The sequence below is a fragment of the Balaenoptera physalus genome (genome assembly GCF_965194825.1).
Source record: "Balaenoptera physalus genome assembly, chromosome: 1".
NCBI classification, from domain to species: domain Eukaryota; kingdom Metazoa; phylum Chordata; class Mammalia; order Artiodactyla; family Balaenopteridae; genus Balaenoptera; species Balaenoptera physalus.
In genome coordinates this window covers 11,806,371-11,817,109 of record NC_138882.1, presented here as the reverse complement: position 1 = coordinate 11,817,109, position 10,739 = coordinate 11,806,371, and the positions used below count along the sequence as shown (strand labels likewise).

Genomic DNA, 10,739 nt, shown 5'->3' with positions numbered 1-10,739 from the left:
CCAGGGAAGTCCAGAATTACCTTTTTGAAATTAAACTTTTTATTCTGTTATAATTATAAATTCACATGTAAGAAATAATAGTGAGATTCCATGTGCCCTTTAACATCTTGCAGAACTAGAGTACAGTATCAATATCACAACAAGGTTATTGACATTGAAGATACAGAACATTTCCATCATCACAAGGATCCTTCCCACTGCTCTGTTAGAGCCACAGCCACTTCCTTTCCATCCCATTATCACATTATCCTCTGGCAACCACTAATCTGTTTGCTGCATCTGTAATTTTGTCATTTCGAGGTTATATAAATTGAATTATGCAATATGTAATCTTTTAGGATTGACCTTTTCCACTGAGCATAATTCTCTGGAGATTCATCTAGGTTGCTGTATGTGTCAATAACCTGTTCCTTTTTATTGCTGAGTAGTATTTCATCCTAGCGATGGACTATGGTCTGCTTAATCATTCACCCACTGAAGGGCATCTCAATATTCCCAGGTTTTGGCTTACAGATTAAGTTGCTTTAAACATCTGTGTGCAGGTTTTTGTGTGAACACAATTCTTAATTTCTCTGGGACAAATGTTCATGAGTGTAATTGCTAATTTTATAAAGAAGAAAATATTTTAAAATTCTACTAGGTAGTCTTTTACATTATTATTCTGAGGAAAAGGAAGCCAACTTCTTTTCTTGTCAGTGGTATTATCCTTTCTTTTACCTATATTTAACATATTTCAAGGATGTGTCACTCATGTTCGAACAGAATAAAACGTGTTTTGTTATGCAGAAGAGAATGTAATTCATTATTATATCTGAATGTAAGTGAGAGAATTTTCTTTTTGATTAAATAATACTGTACTTGACACCAGAAACTTGTTTCAATGACATATAATTTCTTAATATAGCTAGCAACTGATAGCTTTTAACTCTAAGGACTATTAGTTAACTGTCATTTTGACACAACTTTAATATTTTATAATCTACTTTTATCCTAGTTAAAAATTTATACCTAATCCACAGTTTCAAGTTAAAATGGTAGCACTTTTTATCTTTAAAGCAGTAAAAGTTTACATATATGGTCTTCTTTGCTTTTATATAGACAATTTATTTGGAAAAGTTGGTACATCTTTCAAAATAAATAAACATATCTCAAGTCAGACATTATGGGTTGAGAAAGACCTAGGGATGTTATGAACATGTTGTGGTAACAATGAAGCGAGGGAATAGGATGAGGAGAAAACAGGAATAAGGTGGAAGTTCCTTTCAACCATGACAACTGACATTGCTTCAGCTGATTCTGTATATATACTACATGGGCATTTCCAAGTGAGCTTGTCATATGACATGGAACAGGCAAAGCAACAGAAAACAGATGTAAATATGCTATATATAATGTAGGAGACATGCCCAGTACAGTGGCATTGTGGAAGAGGCACTTATTACTGGCTGGGAAGTCTAAGATAGGTCAGAGTTGCCAAAGACATCTCATGACAATTGGAAACACCTTAGCTGAGTGTTAAAGAATAAGGATGAGAAAACCTAGTGTTCTGATTAAAAGTTGTCCAGAAAGAGGGAACAAAAAGAACAAATTGAGACAAGGAAATGGATGTGTGCATTGAAAACTTTAGTAGTTTGGTAATATCAAAGCAAAAATGTGCCATAGAGGTGAGAGCTAATGGTGGAGAGAGTGGATAGGGCTTGATAAATCCTGCAAATGGGCTCATGCCATGTCCTAAGAGAATTTTTAGAAAAATGATGACAAATGCAGATTTACTTTGTACATAAATCATTGAGTCAAAGTGTGGAAGTCAGATATGAGGTAAATAAAACTAAAGATCAGGAATTCCATTGTGTATTGATCATAATGATCAAATTAGAAACCTACAAAAATAATATAAGACAAGGTATAAGATATGAGAAAGTGACATTTAGGGTTAAAAAGTGGTAGATAGAAGAAATATTTAAAAGATGGAATTAGCCAGACTTCATGCTGAGAGGAAGGAAGAAAAATTTTAGGTCTCTTTTGACTTACATTCATAACTTGAATGACTGGATGATGGTAAAGTTTCAAATTCAGGAGAACAAACGGACTGAAGTAAGGGAGGAACTGGACCTAGTCACTCAAGGTTTGAGTCGTTCTCCTTGTTCTCCTTGTCCATCAGAACCCTGAACAAAATAATGCCTTGGGGGGCATTACTATAATAAAACTATGCAGAAGTTGCCTGCATTTTTAAGTGCCGCTAACTACATTCAAGAGGCTATTTCTAATCAGACATTTAAAATAAAGAATCTAAGCACTCACTATATTTATATTTCTAAATATAAAAATATCTATGACAGACCAGTAGTATATTTTTAAAATTATGCCTTCCAAACTCTTCTAAAAATATTTTTGAAAGACTGTCCCTGTTACACTTAATAGCTATTGACCACCTGGACTAACTGAAATATAGTTAATTGAACTATTTTATATATGCAGTACTTATGTCACAGCAGTATGATCTACTAATATCTCGGGTTTTTTTTTTTAGTAACTATCATCTTTGTAGATGTTAACTAGCTTTTATTTTTAACATCTTTATTAGAGTATAATTGCTTTACAGTGGTGTGTCAGTTTCTGCTTTATAACAAAGTGAATCAGTTATACATATACATATGTCCCCATATCTCTTCCCTCTTGCATCTCCCTCCCTCCCACCCTCCCTATCCCACTCCTCTAGGTGGTCACAAAGCACCGAGCTGATCTCCCTGTGCTATGCGGCTGCTTCCCACTAGCTATCTATTTTGGTAGTGCATATATGTCCATGCCACTCTCTCACTTTGTCCCAGCTTACCCTCCCCCCTCCCCGTATCCTCAAGTCCATTCCCTAGTAGGTCTGTGTCTTTATTCCCATCTTGCCCCCTAGGTTCTTCTGACCATTCTCTCTTTTTTTTTTTTTTAGATTCCATATATATGTGTTAGCATATGGTATTTGTTTTTCTCTTTCTGACTTACTTCACTCTACATGACAGTCTCTAGGTCCATCCACCTCACTACAAATAACTCAATTTCGTTTCTTTTTATGGCTGAGTAATATTCCATTGTATATATGTACCACATCTTCTTTATCCATTCATCTGTTGATGGACACTTAGGTTGCTTCCATGTCCTGGCTATTGTAAATAGAGCTGCAATGAACATTGTGGTACATGACTCTTTTTGAATTATGGTTTTCTCAGGGTATATGCCCAGTAGTGGGACTGTTGGGTTGTATAGTAGTTCTATTTTTAGTTTTTTAAGGAACTTCCATACTGTTCTCCATAGTGGCTGTATCAATTTACATTCCCACCAACAGTGCAAGAGTGTTCCCTTTTCTCCACACCCTCTCCAGCATTTATTGTTTGTAGATTTTTTTGATGATGGCCATTCTGACTGGTGTGAGATGATATCTCATTGTAGTTTTGATTTGCATTTCTCTAATGATTAATGATGTTGAGCATTCTTTCATGTGTTTGTTGGCAATCTGTATATCTTCTTTGGAGAAATGTCTATTTAGGTCTTCTGCCCATTTTTGGATTGGGTTGTTTTTATTTTTACTAATATCTCTTCATAAAAGGTATTGATACACCAGGGATAAAGGTTTATGCTTTACTGTGATAAAGCATGTCTAGCTGAAACCAGGAGGAATGTCCATTAAAATAAAGCACAATACTATAATCACTATAGAAACTAGAAAAGCCAAAAGAACCAGTTAGAAAATTAGAATTGATTCAATATGTAACAGCTGGAGAGATACCTATGAGAATCTTTAAATCTTTAGATGTAACATACTCATGACTATGAAGAAAATATTATAAAAAATATCTATCTTTACAACTGCATTTTATATTTCTTAGAATTCCTAATAACATAACCAAGGAAAATTCTAAAACATGCACAATGAATTTAAATTTTATTTAGAAGAATATTATGGTAAGATTAAGTTAAATCTGTGAAATATATGTAGATTTTAACACATTCAGGTTGCTTCATCACTGCAAATATCAGTGCAATGGCACCACTTACATGTGGGTTTTTCCACATGTGAGACTGTGTTATTAAAGCACAGAAAATATGAAGCACACATTTTTAAATAAATCAAATAAACCTTTGATGTATTTAGGATACATAAATATATACCTATGTATGTTTATACATATATTTTAAATCTGCTTATATGTGAATGCAAGCATTCCTTTTATATGGATATAAATGATCTTTTATTCATATATAATAGTAGAATAAAAATAAAACATAAAGAGTAAAATGATGACAAAAGAGTGAGTTAAAAAGTTTACCAGATTCAAATTTTACTGACTCCTGAATGCTAGTTATTTGAGAATATAAAATTATTTCATATTGCAGCATGTGTCGACAAGAATTGTAAGTATTTTTATGTGTAAAAATTAAATGTAATTTCTTAGACAAAAGTGCTATGTTTATAAATAAAGGAAACACTTTAGTTGATTGATAATTTTATATTATTGCAAATGTAGCAGATTTCTAATATTATATATAGACATTAGGTCATGGCTGAAATTTCTCTCCTTTAGTTGTTTTGATTAGTTGTTTTATTTGGGTTGCATCCTGTTATGAGCAAGCAAACACAGATTATGAGGGGTCACAACACAATTTTTTAAAAGTTAAATCATTTAAAATGATCATTTAGTAAAAAATGGCGAAGTTCAATAAATAATTGTATCAAATGTAATAAATGTTATTGAAAATAATATCTGCATTTTGTTGCAAGATTTTATCTTGTCAGATGTGTTTCTAATGTATTCATGATTCCAACTCATTTTTCAAAATCCTACCGGACAACATCACTCCCATGACTTTAAATAAAAGGAAATTATGGACTTACTAAAGGGATTTATTTGTATCTATAAAGCTTTCAATATTATTCTCTTTATTTAAATGTTTTGCTTGACTGCTTCAGCTTTTAGAAGTGTATGCTTTATCTGAAGTCACTTCTGGTCATAGATTCTCTTATCTAAATCTTTATCTCCAGGACTATTCAGAAAGTCCCCTGAACAACAAGAAATAAAGCTACTTTTTAGTCAGATAAATACTTGCTTCAAGAGTGCTTTTCTTGGTAAGATTTTGGACTGTGGCAAAAGTAGATGAGTTGAATAGGTGACTAAATCACTGTTTCCCTTAGGCAATCACTCCCAGAGTGCTTTATTAAGTTGAATTGAGGGGCTAAAAATGCTTCAGCTGCATTTTTTACATCTTTGTAATCCCTAACTTCCTTTCTCCTAGCAAATATTTCTCTAAACACTCGTCCATTATTTTACAGACATCAATTAGGGGATATTAAACAAATATTCCACAGTAAAAATAATAACACCTAAATTTAATGCTGACAAAATTGAGTGAACATATTAGTGACTTTCTAATTGGTCACTAAATGACTTTTAACAAACTTGTAATTTATGTGTGGTGTGAAACGACCAATGTTCTTGAGATGGACTATCCCTCTGCTCTTATAATTGATTTGCTCTGTACAACTCTTATTAAATATAACATCTCTTTAAATAAGTGATTTTATATATTATTTCTGTTTTAAAAGTAAAGCTAAAAGGCACAGCATGGCATTTTATGATTTGAAATGAAGGCAGGATGTGAGGTTATGATAGGGAATGTTGGTGAACACGAAGATTTCTTTCTATGTATAGTATACTGCATCATCCATGCTGCAGTAAAGACCATCCAAACAGATGTGGCGCTGCCAGCCTTGTCCTGAGCTCCTGGCAGGACAGCCAACATGGGCAGCATCTGGCCATAAGCCCTGAGTGTCACACTAATGGCAAGAGTGCTAGTGCTGTGCTGCTCCGAGATACACTAACGGAATGCTTTAGCGCTGGGAGACCTAACCCAGCATCCATCTGACAGACTTTCTCATTGTGCACCCAGGAGCGACTGGAGCTTAGATGTTCAGTGGTCTGACCATCGCAGCTTAGGTGATTTTCTGGTGTTTTCCAAGCTAGCCGCACAGCGACTGCGCTAACTACTCATGTATTTTCTGCATATTAATTCTCCAGCATTGTTTTGAAACTTGCTTGGATTCTAAATCTACTTTCATGGTCACAATATGTTAGCATTGAAAAGTTTCAAATAAGAAAGGGTAGAGTGGTAAGATTCTTTAAACATAAGTTCAACCTTTGTGTATATTTGATTTTTAATTTTTTAATTACCTACTTCTATAAACAAAATTTGTCGTTAATGATGAATGCACTAGATCCGGTGGCACTCGGTCCAGATCCCTGTCGGCTAAAGGCTTCCAAGAGTGTCTCTCATAGGGAGTTGCCCTCAGCAATAGCATGTGTACCTTATTCTGACACACAAATATTGTCAATATTTTCTACAGATGCCATCATTAAAAAAAAAGAAGATACAGCACTATAAGAATATAAAATGGGAAAAAGACAGCCTCTTCAGCAAGTGGTGCTGGGAAAGTTGGACAGCAGAATGTAAATCAATGAAGTTAGAACACACCTTTACACCATGCACAAAAATAAACTCAAAATGGCTTAAAGACTTTAACATAAGACATGACACCACAAAACTCCTAGAAGGAGCACAGGCAAAACATTCTCTGACATTAATCGTACCAATGTTTTCTTAGGTCAGTCTCCAAGACCAATAGAAATAAAAACAAAAATAAATAAATGGGACCTAATCAAACTTACAAGCTTTTGCACAGCAAAGAAAACCATAAAAAAAAATAAAAAAGAAAAGACAACACACAGAATGGGAGAAAATATTTGCAAATGATACCACAGACAAGGGCTTAATCTCCAAAATATACAAACAGCTCATACAACTCAACAACAAAAAAACAACCCAATCAAAAAATGGGCAGAAAACCTTAACAGACATTTCTCCAAAGAAGACATACAGATGGCCAAAAAGCATATGAGAAGATGCTCAACATCACTAATTATTAGAGAAATGCAAATCAAAACTACAATGAGATAACACCTCACACCAGTCAGAATGGTCATCATTAAAAAGTCTACAAATAGCAAATGCTGGAGAGGGTGTGGAGAAAAGGGAACCCTCCTACACTGTTGGTGGAAATGTAAGTTGGTGCAGCCACTATGGAAAACAGTATGGCGCTTCCTCAGAAAACTAAAAATGGAAACACCGTTTCCATCTGTCATTTGACAGATGAATGAATAAAGAAGATGTGGTATATACAATGGATACTACTCAGCCATACAAAAGAACCTAATAATGCCATTTGCAGCATTATTGCAACTAGAGATTATCATACTAAGTGAAGTAAGTCAGAAAGAGAAAGACAAACACCATATGATATCACTTATATGTGGAATCTAGAATATGGCACAAATGAACCTATCTATGAAACAGAAACAGACTTACAGACACAGAGAACAGACTTGTGGCTGCTAAGGGAGAGGGAGTTATGGGAGGCATGCAGTGGGAGGTTGGGGTTAGCAGATGAAAACTATTACATTTAGAATGGATAAACAGCAAGGTCCTACTGTATAGCACAGAGGACTATATCCAATCTCCTGGGATAAACCATAATGGAAAAGAATATGAAAAAAAGAATGTATATATGGTATCACTGAGTCACTTTGCTGTATAGCGGAAATTAGCACTACATTGTAAATCAACTATACTTCAATTTTAAAAAATGATACAGCCCTGGTGGTAGGGTTTTCTACCTTTCCATTACTCTTGCTTTTATTTGTAATAATTTCTACACTATCGGTCCATTCTCTCCGAAACAGAATCCACAAAACATAGTTCCTCAGTCCTTTAGGTGGCCAAGTCACTTGCTGGGGATCTGAATCCACCAATTGGATTGACTTCTGCAAGGAGTAAAAGAGAAGGAAGAAACCTTAGGCTTCCTCTGATGACTTTAAATAAAAGAAGAGAAAGAAGGAAGTTTCAATTGGAATCCATTTTATTGACAGAGATGGGATGGAGGGCTCTAGCTTTCAGAGATGGTAGAAGTTAACAGGTAGCATTCCTGGAAGGGCAGCACTGGGGTGGGCGGAAGACTCGTCTCAGCAGCAACAGTGTTTTTCTTATCAGATCAAGTCTATAGCATGATTGTGCCACTGTAATTGAAGCTTAGCCTTAAGACTCCTTCTTTATATCTCAATATCCTTTTAATTAATTATTTTCTGTTTGATCAGCACAAGTCACCTTCTGCTCCCTAAAACTAAGAACTGATATCAATCTATCCCTCTCCCTACCCTTTCCCCCTGGTCACCATAAAGATACAAATGAGCTTATTTACAAAACAGGAACAGACTCCCAGACTTGGCAAATGAATAAGTCTTCTTCTGTATATGTAACAGTGAGTGATGCCAATCCCATTTCCACCTTTTGATTCCTGGACTTGTGAATCTTAGCTGGGGGAGAAGCAGCACTGGTTGGACAATGACATATACAGCCTTCTAGAAAAACCAGGCCCAGCCCTGCAGGTTTTTATCACATATCTGACACTACAGCTAAGTCTTCAAAAGGTCATTCACGATTGTATCAAGTCAGCTACTTCAGGATGATGGGAAACATAGATCAGTGAATACCAAGATCATGGACTCATTGCTACACTTATTTTCCTGTGAAGTGAGCTCTTTCATCAGAAGCAATGTTTCTGATCTGTGGACTACCAGGATAAAGCGTTCTGTAAATTCACAGATGAGAGTTTTAGCAGAAGCATTGCATACAGGGAAGGCAAATCCATATCCAAAGTAAGTGTTATTCCAGTAAGGACAAAATGCTGCCCCTTTCATGATGGAAGCAGCGAACCTGTCACCAGGCAGCTGGCTAATCATGCCGGTGGCAGGTTCTGTATGAGGGCTCAGCACTGGTCTCTGCTGCTGGCGGGCTGGGTACACAGTGATGGCTGCAGCCAGGTCAGCCTTACTGAAGTCCATGCTGTTGAGCTCATGAATAACCTCCCTCCCTGCTACCAGCGCCACCTTGTTCGGGAGCCCTTTGGACAATGACAAGGGAGACTGTGGGAAGTGACTGGTATCACAGAACTGGTCAACCTATATACTTGATCATTAAAATCTTCTGCTGAGGTCACCGTCTGTTGAGCATTCACATTAAACACAAATAGCTTCACATTTTTGCCCATTCAGAGTTGCTTATCTATATAACTTTTCCCTAAATTTCTTTGTCACCAATTTTTCAATCATGTTCCTTTCAAATCCCTGACATGTCAGTCATTCCATTGGCCACAGCCCATGAATCAGTGTCTAATCACATCTCTGGCCATTTCTCCTGCAGAACAAAGTGAACAATCAAGTGCACTGCTTGAAGTTCTGCTCACTGAGATGATTTCCCTTCACCATGTCCTTCAGGGATGTTCCAAAAGGGGTCTGTAGTGTTACAGATGTAACACACCCAAATGAGGACTCTATTGCCTCCAAAGGCCTAAGAGGCCCACTAGGCCCTGGGCCTCATTTTCAGTTGTCGGGAGGCCCAGATGTAACAACTTATAGGAACACCAGAATCAACAAGCCAATGCCACAGATCTGCATGAATGAGATTCATCTGATTGCTGTTTGACAGTTCCATCACTGCAACCACGCCCAGCTGACCTTTGGCAGTTGAGTGCCACCACTTGGCCCCCACCGCCCAGGTACCCAGCTACTCCCACTGCTTTTAGGTTTCCCTATCCAGTGACTGCAGTTCCCATTGCCTGGACTGGCGTACAGAGAAGAACAATCACAGAGCTCTTCAAGGACACCAGGGTTCCCCCAGCAGTACTAGTAAAAGCTATGTCTTCTGGACCATCTCAGTAGGAGTGAGTAGGTCTGAAGTGACAAATACACTCTGAAATTCCAGTCTCCCTAAGCCTCTGGATTCCTTCCTCTCCATTCAACCAAGATGGGTTGGGTGTTTCCAACTCACTCACTGTGGGCCACATTTTGGTCCTTGTTTCAGCCAAGCAACCAAACTGTTAGAGCCCTTTCTGACCCCCTGAGCTGCAACACTGAACACAGAATCTTTGTTTAGTGAGACTGTACTATTAATTACTGTCCAACTGTATGTTTCTAACACCATTATCCTATACCCTTATTACCCATTCCCACACATGTTCTCTGCTTTCTGTCTGTATAAATTAGAAAATTCTGGGAGTTCTTTTGAAGAACTACTACCCATGGGTCTCACATTGTACCTCAGATTTAGGGACCTGCAGTGACTTGTGTCTAGCTATAGGTCTAGAAGCAAAACAGGGTGCTGGCCCTGGGTTATGAGAAGAATCACAGTGTCTTGCATGGCATCTGCCTCAGGGGAGGCCAATACAGTCTGGCCCCCCAGACACAAGTGGAAAGAAACATGTACTATGGGTAAAAAGGTCAATACCACTGAGGATAGGGAACCCACTTCTGTAGATGGGGATGCAGGGCCCTCTTCCAGCGGCAGAGAAGATTCATCAGAATTTAAAGGCTGATTGTTCCCAGTTTCACCAGGATCTTCCCATAGCTTCTATGTCAACATACAGGATCCCATTCTTGGGACTGCTTTTTCATTTCTCTTCAAATTTCTGTGGCTACTGGATATTTCTTTAATTAATTTTTCATATTAATCAGCAGAAGTCACCTTCTATTCCTTTCAAGTGAGAGATATCTATATGTATAGCTATCGATATATCAAATGCCATGCTCGTAATATTCTAAACTGTTCTATAAGTGGAAATGTTACAAATTCCATTGTGTAAATGG

The 10,739-nt window shown here is 37.0% G+C and overlaps 1 long non-coding RNA gene across 1 annotated transcript in view; it reads right to left on the bottom strand.

Moving 5' to 3' along the window:
* The window catches only part of LOC309644748, a 486,851-nt gene that overhangs the window by 160,443 nt on the left and 315,669 nt on the right, over nucleotides 1–10,739 (bottom strand). The window lies entirely within an intron of this gene.